This window comes from Gopherus flavomarginatus, chromosome 1, assembly GCF_025201925.1.
Source record: "Gopherus flavomarginatus isolate rGopFla2 chromosome 1, rGopFla2.mat.asm, whole genome shotgun sequence".
Lineage (NCBI taxonomy): Eukaryota > Metazoa > Chordata > Testudines > Testudinidae > Gopherus > Gopherus flavomarginatus.
Window position 1 is genome coordinate 21,633,151 of NC_066617.1, and position 12,129 is coordinate 21,645,279.

Consider the following 12,129-nt stretch of genomic DNA (forward strand, 5'->3'; position numbering starts at 1 on the left):
AACACTATGAGTTAGAACCACAGGGCAGCATTGGTAGGTAAAATCACCTATTCACTGTTTATATGTTATGACTGCCGAGGATGATGATTAATTTCCTTTTGTCTTATTTTCATCTCATTTCCTGAAAGCCAAGTAAAATGATGTTCTTTGTCTTTGATTAATTAGTTACTATTTGTAGAGCACTTTGAGGATGAGCAGTTCTGTTTAAGTGCTTCTGAGTATAATCATTATACAAGTATTGTGCAAAATCTTACTCTTTTATTCCCACTGTAGAGGACTCTTTGTTACAATTATAGATTGTAGACTTTCTAATTTTAGCACTGTTAACATGCTATTTTTATGGACAGATGGAAATGTCATTTGGGTTCAAGTAAAAATATTGTGAATTCTGCTGGCTCCTATAGCTTTCCTAATAGCTTTGAACATATTTTGGATTCCTTAGTGGGACAGAGTTGATGGAAGGAGAAGGAAATCTGTTGAGAAGCTGGATGGAATAGTGACTTCTCTCTCTGCTGATGGCATCTTCCAGCCAAAACATCAAGGATGGTTCTCAGTTTCAAGGATCCATTGCAGTTGATCCTGCTTCTAGACATACATTTAGCAGCAATGCTGAGAAGTGGCATCGTCCATTTTCAGATAGTGCCCATTTTTCTTGCTCAGTAATTTTGTAAAAGTTAATTATACATTCATCACCTTTAGGTTGAATGGGTCTTAGTGTCAGTGGGGTTAGTTCAAGGAAGGAGAATGGTCTGTTGAATTGGGAACTGGCTGGTGAGTTAAGCTACATGAGTTCTGTTCCAGGTCTAGTACTAACCTACTGCATGGTCTTGGGTAAGTCACTTTACCTTTCTGTGCCTCAGCTTTCCCATCTGTACAATGGGGTTAATGACATGGTTTAGAGATCTGCGGATTAAAAGTGCTTTATAAGGTCTTAGTATTTATGGTTATAAGCAAAGTTTTTTTCTGATTTTTTTATTATTATTTTCTCCAACCACACTGTGACTATTAATATTAATGAAGGTTAAGAGACAATGGCCAACATTTTTCAAACTGGGTCCATAAGGTTTGCTCCTAAATTGGTATTTAGGGTCCTACTCATCAAGTTGAGTTATTAAAGTTGGGCACTGAAAATGAGTGGCCGCTTTTGAATATTTATCTGTCTTTCTGTAAAATGTGACAAATTCCAAACCCTGGAAGTAAATCACTTTCCTTGGGACTTAAAATGAACGAATAGTGGAATCCCTCCTGACCTCAGCTATGTTGGCATTCATTTTACGTCTTGTAGAATCAGTTACCACTCTAATATATACAAGCATGGTACAGTAGCAATTATTTCAAACTACTGTACATGCCAAAGTGTGTCCTCAGACCTTAGGCCAGGATGAAGCTCAAAATCTTTTCTAGTGCGTGAGGGCATTGTGGGGAGATTGCATGGTTCAAGTTCATTACCCTTTCTGGGATAATAAAACAGGAGTTCATTGTGAAGTGTGGTTTTCAAATAGTAACCACTAATGCTGTTGGAGAGAAGGGAGACTGGTAGGAAATTATCCAGGGGACATAAATCTATCCCAGAAACGACTGGTGAGATCTTTAACTGTGTAAGTATGAGTTAGTGCTTATCACCGCACAAGAATGGAAGCCTTAGGGCTTTGTACACACTGGCACTTACATTGTTATCACTTAAGTCGCTCAGGGGTGTGAAAAAGTGACCTAAGTGCCGGTGTGGACAGAACTATGTTGTTGGGAGATTCTCTCCCGCCAACATAGCTACCATGGCTCAGAGAGGTGGAGTAATTATGCTGACAGGAGAGCTTTCTCCCGGGCGCATACAGCGCCTGCACTAGCAGCACTAAACTGGCCTAGCTCCATTGGTACAGTGTGCCACTGTAGTGATTCTAGTGTAAACTAAACATTAGAGTGGGGATGTAATCGTCACAATGCAGGGTTCTCTGCTCCTTTGTCCCCTCTGAGGGCAACTCCTCCAGGTGACAGGCCCTGAGCCTTTACTTCTCTAGGATGAAATCCTGTGATTCCCTTCCTCTTTAGATTGGGTCCTTGGAGGTGGAGGAGGCCGCTTACCAGCTGTGGTTGCTCAGGAGGCCCAACTAAATTCAGCTGGCCTGCAAGACTTCCCTTGGGGAGCTGTGACCAGCATGAACATAGTGACATATAGAACAAAGTTGTTTAACCTCATCAGAAGGAATGCAGAATAACAAGAAAAGGCCTTTTAACATGACAAACAGTCTATCCACAATAAAGTTTAGTTAGGTTTAGCTTATCCAGACACCCTCACTTCTAGAACTGGGATTCAGTCTGTTTCCATGTACCTCCCCAAGCACAGGGGCTCAGGTTTTTAATCTGCTTCAAAGCTCTGTAAGTATTCTTGCTTGAAGATCCCTGTGATGGGTTGCTCTACTCACTGCTGGATGGCGCCACCTCCTGGCAACTCTGGGGATTTGCTTGGTCAGGCTGACCACTTCCAGTGGTTACACCCCATCAGTTTCTTCTCTGCAGCCCTTCTCTGACTCCAGGAACTGCAGTCTCAATTGTTTGGACTCTTACAGTTGGTATGCATTCCACCTTTTCATGTTCTCTGTATGTATAAATATCTCCTGTCTGTGTGTTCCATTCCATTCATCCGAAGAAGGGAGCTGTAGCCCACGAAAGCTTATACTGAAATAAATTTGTCTTTAAGGTGCCACAAGGACTCCTGTTCTTTTTGTGGATATAGACTGACACAGCTGCTACTCTGAAAAAAAGTATCCTCTTCATGACTCAGCCCTCTGGCCAGGTCACTATTGTGGTTCCCCCTTCTGAAGGGGAGGCAGAGAGGTGTATCAGGCAATCTTCCACTTCACTGCCTCATAGTCCCACTCCCACAGTGGCTGTTCTTGTTCGTCCTGATAAGATTAGTGTTTTGTTAGTTTACATATATAGGGGATGTGAAGCCAAGTGTTTGACAAACAAACTGCCTGCAACTCAGTAATAATAAACCTCCTAGGATGACCCCAGGCACACATTTTCTTTCCCCTATTATGCCCTTTATTCTATATAGGAATGGGATTCTTGTAAATTTCATTACTCTTTCTACTCAGGAAATGGAACAGACAGGCACACGGGAAAAATAGAGTGCTCATATAAACTTCTGTGATTCATAACACAGGTCATTTGTGATATCACCACTGTCCGTTTTATAAAAAGGCAGCAAACAAAATCATTAGGGAATGGAAGATGAACAAGCAGACTATATAGGCCAAACCCTAATGTCTACTCTCAGGATTCTACCCAGGCCTTATATTGGTGTGCAGTTTGTGCAGTGGGGTAACATGGTGGAAACACCTTCCCCCTACCTCTTCTGTGGCTCAAAGAGGGGCAAAGCAGAATCACAGCTCCTCTGTGCTCTGGAGAATGCAGGGTGACTTCATCCCTTCATCCTTGAGCGTGAGCATGTTCCAAAGACGGCTGGCAGGAGCTAGGACCTGCCTTTGCTATCTCTGTGCATCAGCTATCAAAATAAGCTGGCGGGGAGTGGACAACTACTCAGATTCAGAGAAAAACTAAATCCCATTGGTGACTTCACTTAACACACAACATAAAAACAAAACATCAAACAGCTGGAATTGTCTTTTTTCCCCCTTCTTCTGTCTTGTAATTTTTACGTTTGTCTTGAAGTATCTATTTCAGTAACTCACAGAATAGTAGCTAATGAAGGCACAGGGACAAGTGTCTTACAGCATCCTGTTTCAGAGGTATATTATCGCCTAGGCCTACAAGGCTTAGGTCTAGGGCAGCAAATTTGCAGGGTCAGCAAATTTATAATAGCAGCATTTTTGTAATCGTGGTGTTTTTGCACAAGCCCACTGTCTGTCGGATCCCTGTACACAGGCATCAACTTTTGTCAGCGCTAGTGGGTGCTTGCGCCCGGCCCCACCCTGACTCCACCCCTACCCCAGAGTCCCTGCCCCAAGTCCACCCCTTCCTGCCCCTATTGGATCTCTCCCCAAATTCCCACCCCGGCCCCGCCTCCTCCCCCAAGCTTGCTGAGTTCCCCCTCCTCTCCCCTGCCTTTCAGGCTTGCCACACGAATCAGCTGTTTTGCATCGCAAGCACTAGGAGGGAGGAAGGGAGGGGAGTGAAGCAGGACCCAGCGGCATGCTCAGGGGAGGAGGTGGAGGTGAGCTGGGGTGTGGGGGAAGCTGCCGGTGGAAGAAATGAAGTTCACATGGATGTGGCAATTATTTCAGGACCTAGGGGGCGGCAGAATCATTAATCTGCCACTGTCCTGTTTATCAAATGCTGTTTTAAACTTTTGTTGACTTTATGAATTTGATCTTTCATATCCTTTCAGTTGTGTAAGTGTGATTTTTCTTCTGTCTTTGCATTAGTGTTTGTTAATGCATTTGTAACCATTTTTCTATGATAAATATTTGGGAAATTATATATTCTTCAGAGAAGACCCCATCTTATTTACTGTTTTTCCTATTATCTTGTTCAAGCAATTAGTTCTCTTTTCTCCTGGGGCTGGGGTTTGCCACCGTAGCACGCAGCTGTCTGTCTTCTCAGCTATGAGCAATTGTTCATTAAGGAGTATTTAAATATTTCTAAGAAATCTACTGCATTCTTGTGTTTTGGGGAATTCATGCCCCATCTCTGAAAAGCCGAATTCCTCAGCTGGCTCACTCATGGGAATAGGAGTCTTGACCTTTGAGTCTTACTCCAAGAGCTCCATCAAATGTCAGCAACCAGGAAATCATTTCTTAGGGTAAATCCTAAAGATAGGTGGGTGGCAGTAACTTTGCTTCCGTACAAATGCTGTTTGCACCAACTGCAGTTTACAAAAGAGGATTAAACTGTATTTGACTGTGATGTGCTGCCTGACAGTTGTTGCTGTTCTCATAAAAAAGGCAAACACAAAGTGTAATTAATTAATTAATTAAGCATTTTTGTCCATTCCCGCTTGGTTTCCTCAATCATTTTCTTTGTGAAAACATGTGACATTATTGTTCTCAAGTAGTGTGCATACTTAAAAAATGGTTGGATAGATTGGTCCACATTGTTGTTGTCACATTTTTCTAGTGGTTCTTCCATGAAATATCTGTTTTCTGTCCCCAGTTTTGACTGTGTTTAGGATCAAATCTAGATACCTCTTGAGATCATTAGCTAATTCCCATTGATCTCAATGAGCTCAAGATTTGGGGTAAAATTTTCAAAGACACCTAAGACCTATTTTCAAAAGTTATTCAGGTCCTTCAGAGTCTAAGTTTCATTGAGGCAAAGGTTCTTAAGGCTCAAATCTCAAATGTATTGCGGTGCCTAATTCCCATTGAGGGCAATGGCAATTAGGTGCCTAAACACTTTTGAGGATCTAGGCCTGTCATAAAGAGATGATTAAGGGTTAATGCCTCTTTTACCTGTAAAGGGTTAAAAAGTTCACCTTGCCTAGCTAACACATGACCAGAGGAACCACTGGGGGAACAGGACGTTTCAAAAGGAAGGAGGGAAGATTTTCCTTTGTTTGAGAGTTTTCAGTTTCAGCTGGAGTGAAAAAGATCAAGGAACCACCCTCTGATCAGAATAGTAAGTTTTAGAAAGGAATAAATAGGTTTATGTTTATTTCTTTGTAGCCGGTCTTATGCAAATTGAGGTAGAATCAAATTGGGTATTTGAGTATTTTTTTTGTGTAACTAAATTTGTGCCCAGGGGAACATCCTCTGTGTTTTGAATCTGTTGTCTGTGAGAGTAGCTGGTATGCTAATCTCTCCCAGAGAGTTTTCTTTTACCTTTCTTTTCTTTAATTAAAAACCTTTTTTCTTAATACCTGATTGATCTTTCTGTGTTTTTTAGATCCAAAGGGATTGGATCTGGACTCACCAGGGATTGGTGGGGGGAGTGGAGGGGGAATGGTTAATTTTTCCTTGTTTTAAGATCCAAGGGGTTTGGATCTGTGTTCACCAGGGAACTGGTGAAATCCCTCAAGACTACCCATGGAAAAAGGGGGTCCTTGGTGGTGGCAGCGATACCAGATCTAAGCTAGTAATTAAGCTTAGAAGTGTTCATGCAGGTCCCCACATCTGTACCCATAAGTTCAGAGTGGGGAAGGAACCTTGACAAGGCTGAACTGCCTAAATGACTTTGAAAATGGGATTGGCTCCTAAGTCACTTAGGTGCTCTTGAAAGTTTTATCCTTGGCCTTCATGTTTGACTCATGAGCCAGATACAGAGTAGTAACTCAGCTAGACTTTGTTTATAACATTCGGTATTTTCATATTGACATTTGAGCAATTCATTATCTGTTTTTTTTCTAGCTAATAAATATTTACTACTTTAATGTGTCCTCACAGATCATATCTCTTAGCTTTGTGAGCATTTCACCAGTCTCTTTACTTTCACTGTATAATTTTGAATGAGAGGGAGAGATTTGTTTTTTGATAAAGTAACCAATATTCTCAATGGTGTCTTGCCAGGGAATTGCAAAATTACCTATGTATCTTTTGTTAGGATATTTATTTATAATAGTTAATGGTTTTTTATGTTATGACACTCATTTTCCTTGTATTTATACATTGCATTGTCATATTTTCTCACCTGGCATTTACAGAGAGCAGCCTGCTGTTACTGCAAACAAGTCAAATGCTGAGAGGTGCAAAACAGTAGGCTTTGTAGTATGTAGAGAAGCAGGAGATCAACTGGATTGTGGTAATCGTGAGCACATCGATTCAATTCAGTTTCAATTACAGGAACTGCATCTCTGAGATTTTTGTCCCATTTGTCCCACTTGGTTTTTACTTGGTTAAATATGTAGATTGAATCTGGTTTTGCAGTTCTTATCCATTCACAATACTGAATAACTATCTGCTATGAAAATGGGTTTTTACTTTCCAGCTTGTAAGTACTGTACATTATCGAGTTGTCTATTCATTTAATACTTCCCAGTAGTTCTGCTTCTTCAATCTGTGGTTCAGTTTCCTGTCTGATGCCACAATTACAAAGCTTCCTTCTTTTTCTGCTTTCTTCTTGGTTTAATAGCACTGGAGAAAAAAATAATTTTCCATATTTGTATTGGATATTTGTAAAGCCTCTCCTCTGTGGCTCAGTACCCTTCATTTGTTTGAGGAGAGAGATTTAAATGTGATACATGTGAAAACATTCTCAACATTATCTTGTGATTAAAAGGGGGGAGGAACTCATTCTTTCAACAGCTGATTTTTCTATCTTAGCATAGTTAGAAAATGATTAAGCTCTTCTGTTGACTTGAAAGCAGACGTCATTGCTTAGCATTGCTTAAAATTGCACCTTGTTATGGCAGCGTGTTAACAGTTGCTGAAGTTGCAGATGATTAAATTGTGTTGGCATTAAAACAGCCTGGTATTCCAGTGGCTTTCATAGTTTTGAAAAATATGGGATATCCAAAAAATGACACAAGTGAATGTGTCTAGTTGCTGTATGACAATGATTCCCAACCTTTTTGGCCATCGGTGTCTTTTTACCAGATTGTTTTCTCAACTGAACCAACCAGTGTCCACTGTCTCCTATGAAATCTGTGCACTAATCTAGTGCTTGAAACTCTAGTCTCTCAATTGCTTTACTAGGGCTTGGGAATAGCCTTCACTCTACTGTAGAGTACAACATAACAGAATGTGAGTTGTCATTGTCTCACAGGGACTTGTTGTTAAGGATGTGTTTTGCCGGGCTGCTCCATGTGTGTATGTGGGTGGGGGGTAGGGACAACGAGACACACTGTAGTCCCTGCTCTCCCTGAAGCACCTTCATGCACCTTCTGGACCTCAAAGTGGGGGTAAGAGGAGGTGGAGCCATTGCCTGAGCATCCTCTGCACACATAGCTAGCATGGATATAAATAACACTATAGACCACGAGACATGGCTTAGTAGAGTAGAATGCCCTACATGCGTGAACCCCCAAGGTATATATACCCTACACAGCTCCCTGCATGTCCAAGCAATGTTTCCCACATCTACACTTCTATTTTTAGCTGTGTCCCATTGCCTCCCTGCTGCTGGAGCCTTTCTCTGCCACAGTGAAAATTCCCCACTGAGAATTATCCAGGAGTGGGTAGAAGGCTGTGGCCAGGGTAGAGGCAGAGAGAAAAGGCTCTGATAGGGAGGAAGCAGCTGGGAAAGGCTCTGGCAATGAGAGGCAGAGAGGAAATGGTCCAGCAGGAGGAGCTGCTGGAGCCTATCCCAGCTGCCTTTCCTCTGACAAAGCCTTTCCCCACTGCCTTCCCACTGTGAGAGCCTTTCCCCACTGCCTCCCTGCTGTTGGAGCCTTTCACTGCAGTGTGCAGCTACTCTCTACAGTGACAAGTGTGGATGGAGTCTGTCTTTCTCTGTGGCATGTAACTGCGTGTAGTGCCTGTACGCCACACCTGCTGTAAGTGTAGACATAGCCTATAACCCCTGAAGGCACTTGCCAGTGCAGTAGCTCACTACACAGTGGGAAAACTCCCCCTGGCCTGATGTAGCTCTGCACCAACCCTAATGTGATGCTGTGTGTAAAGGCATGACTGGGTTATGGGTAGCCTCAGGTTGCTGTCCCATGCAAATGGTTGGGAATTACTGCTATACAGTCTATGTGATGAAGTATTCAACACTCTTTTTTAAACTGAGGATAAATACCAAGGTGGCAGTAGAAAGAAGCAAATGTTGTCTAGGTTGCTCCTGCCCCAGATAGTTAGTGATGCCTGATAATTACTTAACAATGTCACACAGCATTAAAATGTCATTTTAAAATCCAGTTATGACTGTTTCATCTTGGTATCCAAGGTGCTGGCTACATAAAATTGACTGATAGATGAAAAAACAGACACAACCAAACCTTTTTGTTTATCGTTTTTGAAAGCTGCTTTTTATTGCAGTGGGAGCTTGAGAAGCTACTGAGGAACTATGAGAATTTTTTTCACTAAATGTTTGTTTGGACTTTAAATATTTAATAGAAAAATAACAGGCAGTTGTAAAACTGGACATAAATCAGCCTGCATATACACGTATCATTTAGTAAGCTCCTTCATATTGTGCATTATACTTAAACAGATGGGCAATGTAATAAAAATCATGAATTACTGAGCATAGCAAAGTGTTTATATTAGGGGCAAATAATTCAAATATATGGTGCAAGAATGACTCTGAGAACATGTTGTGCTAAAAAGCTATTTTATGTGCTGGGGTATTTATGCTACCTGTAAACTGGAGTTCTCTGGGGACCTCAGGCCTCCCATAATGAAGTGCACCTAAGTAGGGGCGAAACTGATACCGGTGTTATTTAGAGCAAAGAATAAATGTATTACAGAAGAGAAACAAAGAGAAACTCAAGTATCAGAGGGGTAGCCGTGTTAGTCTGGATCTGTAAAAAGCAACAAAAGAGTCCTGTGGCGCCTTATAGACTAACAGAAGTGTTGGAGCATGAGCTTTCGTGGGTGAATACCCACTTGCGTCTGATGAAGTGAGTATTCACCCACGAAAGCTCATGCTCCAATACTTCTGTTAGTCTATAAGGTGCCACAGGACTCTTTGTTGTTTTTTAAGAGAAACTCACACACCTAAAATAGAATTGAAGAAATAGGAGATGGAAAAAATCTGTTGGGTCATCTAGTCCATAACCCTAAATGCTTAGTGCTTTACCAGTCTTATTTTAAATGTTCCAAAAATGGGGCTGAAATTGTTGTCTGGTCTCATTTCACACACAGGTTGCCATTAGAGCTGGTTGAAGATTGTAACTACATCTTCCATGAGGCATGATGGATAACTCAGATGGTCACAGATTAATACCAAAGTGACTTAAAAATGAGCATTTTGATTTGGGTCTACCAGACCTGAAGCAAAATACTTAATTTGGATTTTCCAAATGAAAAAATAAACAGAAATTGGCATAATCAAACATTTCCTCTATAAAATTTAAAATTTCAGGAAATCTCATAAAAAACCATGTTGATGGAAAATTCACAACCAGCTCTAATTGTCACTGTGCTGGACTTTTTAAAGTCTGTATAGGAATGATTGTTGCAAAGGTTACTCCTATCCCTGTGCTAGAAAATAAAGGGCTGAATTAACAACAATCCTGTTTTCTTCTCTCTCTTCCCGCACACACCCTGAATATGGTTCTGAAAAGATAAAGGGAGTTCTGTAGACAAAGCAATATCTATAGTTATATAGCAGTGCATACAACTTTGAAAACCATTGCCATAAATGTTAACTAACTTGGCATTTGTTTTTTATTTTCTTAAGTTTCTGAGTTGCATTATTTGAAAGGCTATTGAGGTATAGTTTAATTTACTGAATGCTTAGAGTGCAACGATATTAAATGTCTTGCGTTGATGTGCAGTAATTTGCCACAAATTGATCATATAAATGGCAAAATTGTTCAGGTGAAACAATGTTAATAACTGAATTCGGACAAAAATAAATGACAAGAATGTTTGTGTCGCTTGTTTGTATGAAGTCATTTAATCGGTCACTGACAATTCAAGAGGGAAAAAAGTCTCTTCTGAGAAGCTTTGAAGATTCTGAGCTTCAGCCAAAAGGAAAAAAAAAAGAATCAAAGTTGTGGTACAAGATGTAAGAAACTCAATAAACATTTAAAACGTAAGACATTCTGGTGCATATTAATGAAATATGACGTTAGCATTACTAACAGAATGACAGTGTTTTAGATTAATCTGCAGCATCTCATAGTGCTATACATTAAAATTTAAAACAGGAGCTCAAATAATTCTGTGCTTATATCTTATTTCTGCTATTTGCAGTGTAGTAGTGGCATTGTTGATTCCTGCTAATCATTGGGCCATGATACACCTGAAAGTGTGCTTCCAAAACAGAAGATCTCCGACACCACCTATATAAAAGTCTTTGTAAAAAGTCTTTAGTTGTCACGGCGTTGGGCTGCGTTTACTGTTAAATGTGGTATTTTATTTCTCCAGATTTCAGCCAGTGCATTTTAGTTGACATTGCTAATTCTTAAACTTAGGACCAAATTCAGAGCTGATACATAAAGTGGTGGTATATAATTGTAAGGGTATCTGGCATAATCTGAGTATTAGGGAGTCTGTGTTAGTATAACTCATGCTCTGAGGAACAGGAAGTAGGAGAATGAAGATGTAAATTAATGTGGGGAGTGGCTTACTTGAATTTAAAATTTCTTATACTCTTATTAGTTCCTTTGCTTGCTACACTCTTTTCTTCCAGGTTCTTAGTGTGTGAATTACACCCATATACACCATTAGAGGCAGTAGGGTACACTTTGTAGTGATGCATAAACTATATAAATTGCATATCCGTAAGTAGTTAAGCTTGCAAGGGATTTTAAGTTAGTCTAAAATATGTCTACACTAGTGACTGTACATGTGTCCATGCTGTGGGCTTGTGACATAACCCTCCACCCCCATTCTCCACACTTAGGGTACTCCTCAACATATAGCGACATAGTAAGTATTTAATCTTAGAAAACAATTAAGAGAGAAAAAATTACTAAGGCTCCTTCGGTGGGATTTTTGGTCACCTACCATGTGATAATATTCATTTTTAATAAGTTTTAGTGAATTTTTTTTCTTCTTTCCATTAAAATGGAACCTTCGGGGAATCACAACCAGCCTGCTCTTATCATGTTGCTAATTAGGATAAAGGTCCTGGCTAGCTGGGAAGAAAGTCCTCAGGAAGGGGTCATTGGTATGGAAAAGAGTGAGAAACACTGAATTTCCTCATTTGTTGGAATTTATAGTGTTCATCTGTAGAATCATAGAATAATGGAAATACAGGGCTAGAAGAAACCTTGAGAAGTCATCAAGTCCAGCACCGTGCCGGGGCAGGACCAAGTTAACCTAGACCATCCCTGACAGGTGTTTGTCCAACTTGTTCTTAAAAACCTCCAATAATGGGAATTGCATAACCTCCCTTGGAAGCCTAGTCCACAGCTTAACGACCCTGACAGTTAGGAAGTTTTTTTCTGATATCTAACCTAAATCTATCTTGCTGCAGATTAAGTCCAGTACTTCTTGTCCTACCTTCAGTGGACATGGAACAATTGATCACATTCCTCTTTGTAATAGCCCTTAACATATTTGGAGACTGTTACATCATAGGGAAAAATTATTTCCCCTGTTGAAGGAAGTACAATGGAAC

At 40.5% G+C, this 12,129-nt stretch overlaps 1 protein-coding gene and 1 long non-coding RNA gene across 2 annotated transcripts in view; one reads left to right on the top strand and one right to left on the bottom strand.

Annotated features, from left to right (window-relative positions):
• Nucleotides 1-12,129, top strand: part of PCLO (piccolo presynaptic cytomatrix protein) — a 544,942-nt gene that overhangs the window by 169,882 nt on the left and 362,931 nt on the right. The gene's annotated exons all lie outside the window — the stretch shown is intronic.
• The window catches only part of LOC127043206 (uncharacterized), a 56,347-nt gene continuing 54,659 nt past the window's right edge, over nucleotides 10,442-12,129 (bottom strand). Inside the window, exon 4 of the long non-coding RNA XR_007772170.1 lies at nucleotides 10,442-10,522. This is a non-coding gene — a long non-coding RNA (uncharacterized LOC127043206). The remainder of the gene's footprint in view (nucleotides 10,523-12,129) is intronic.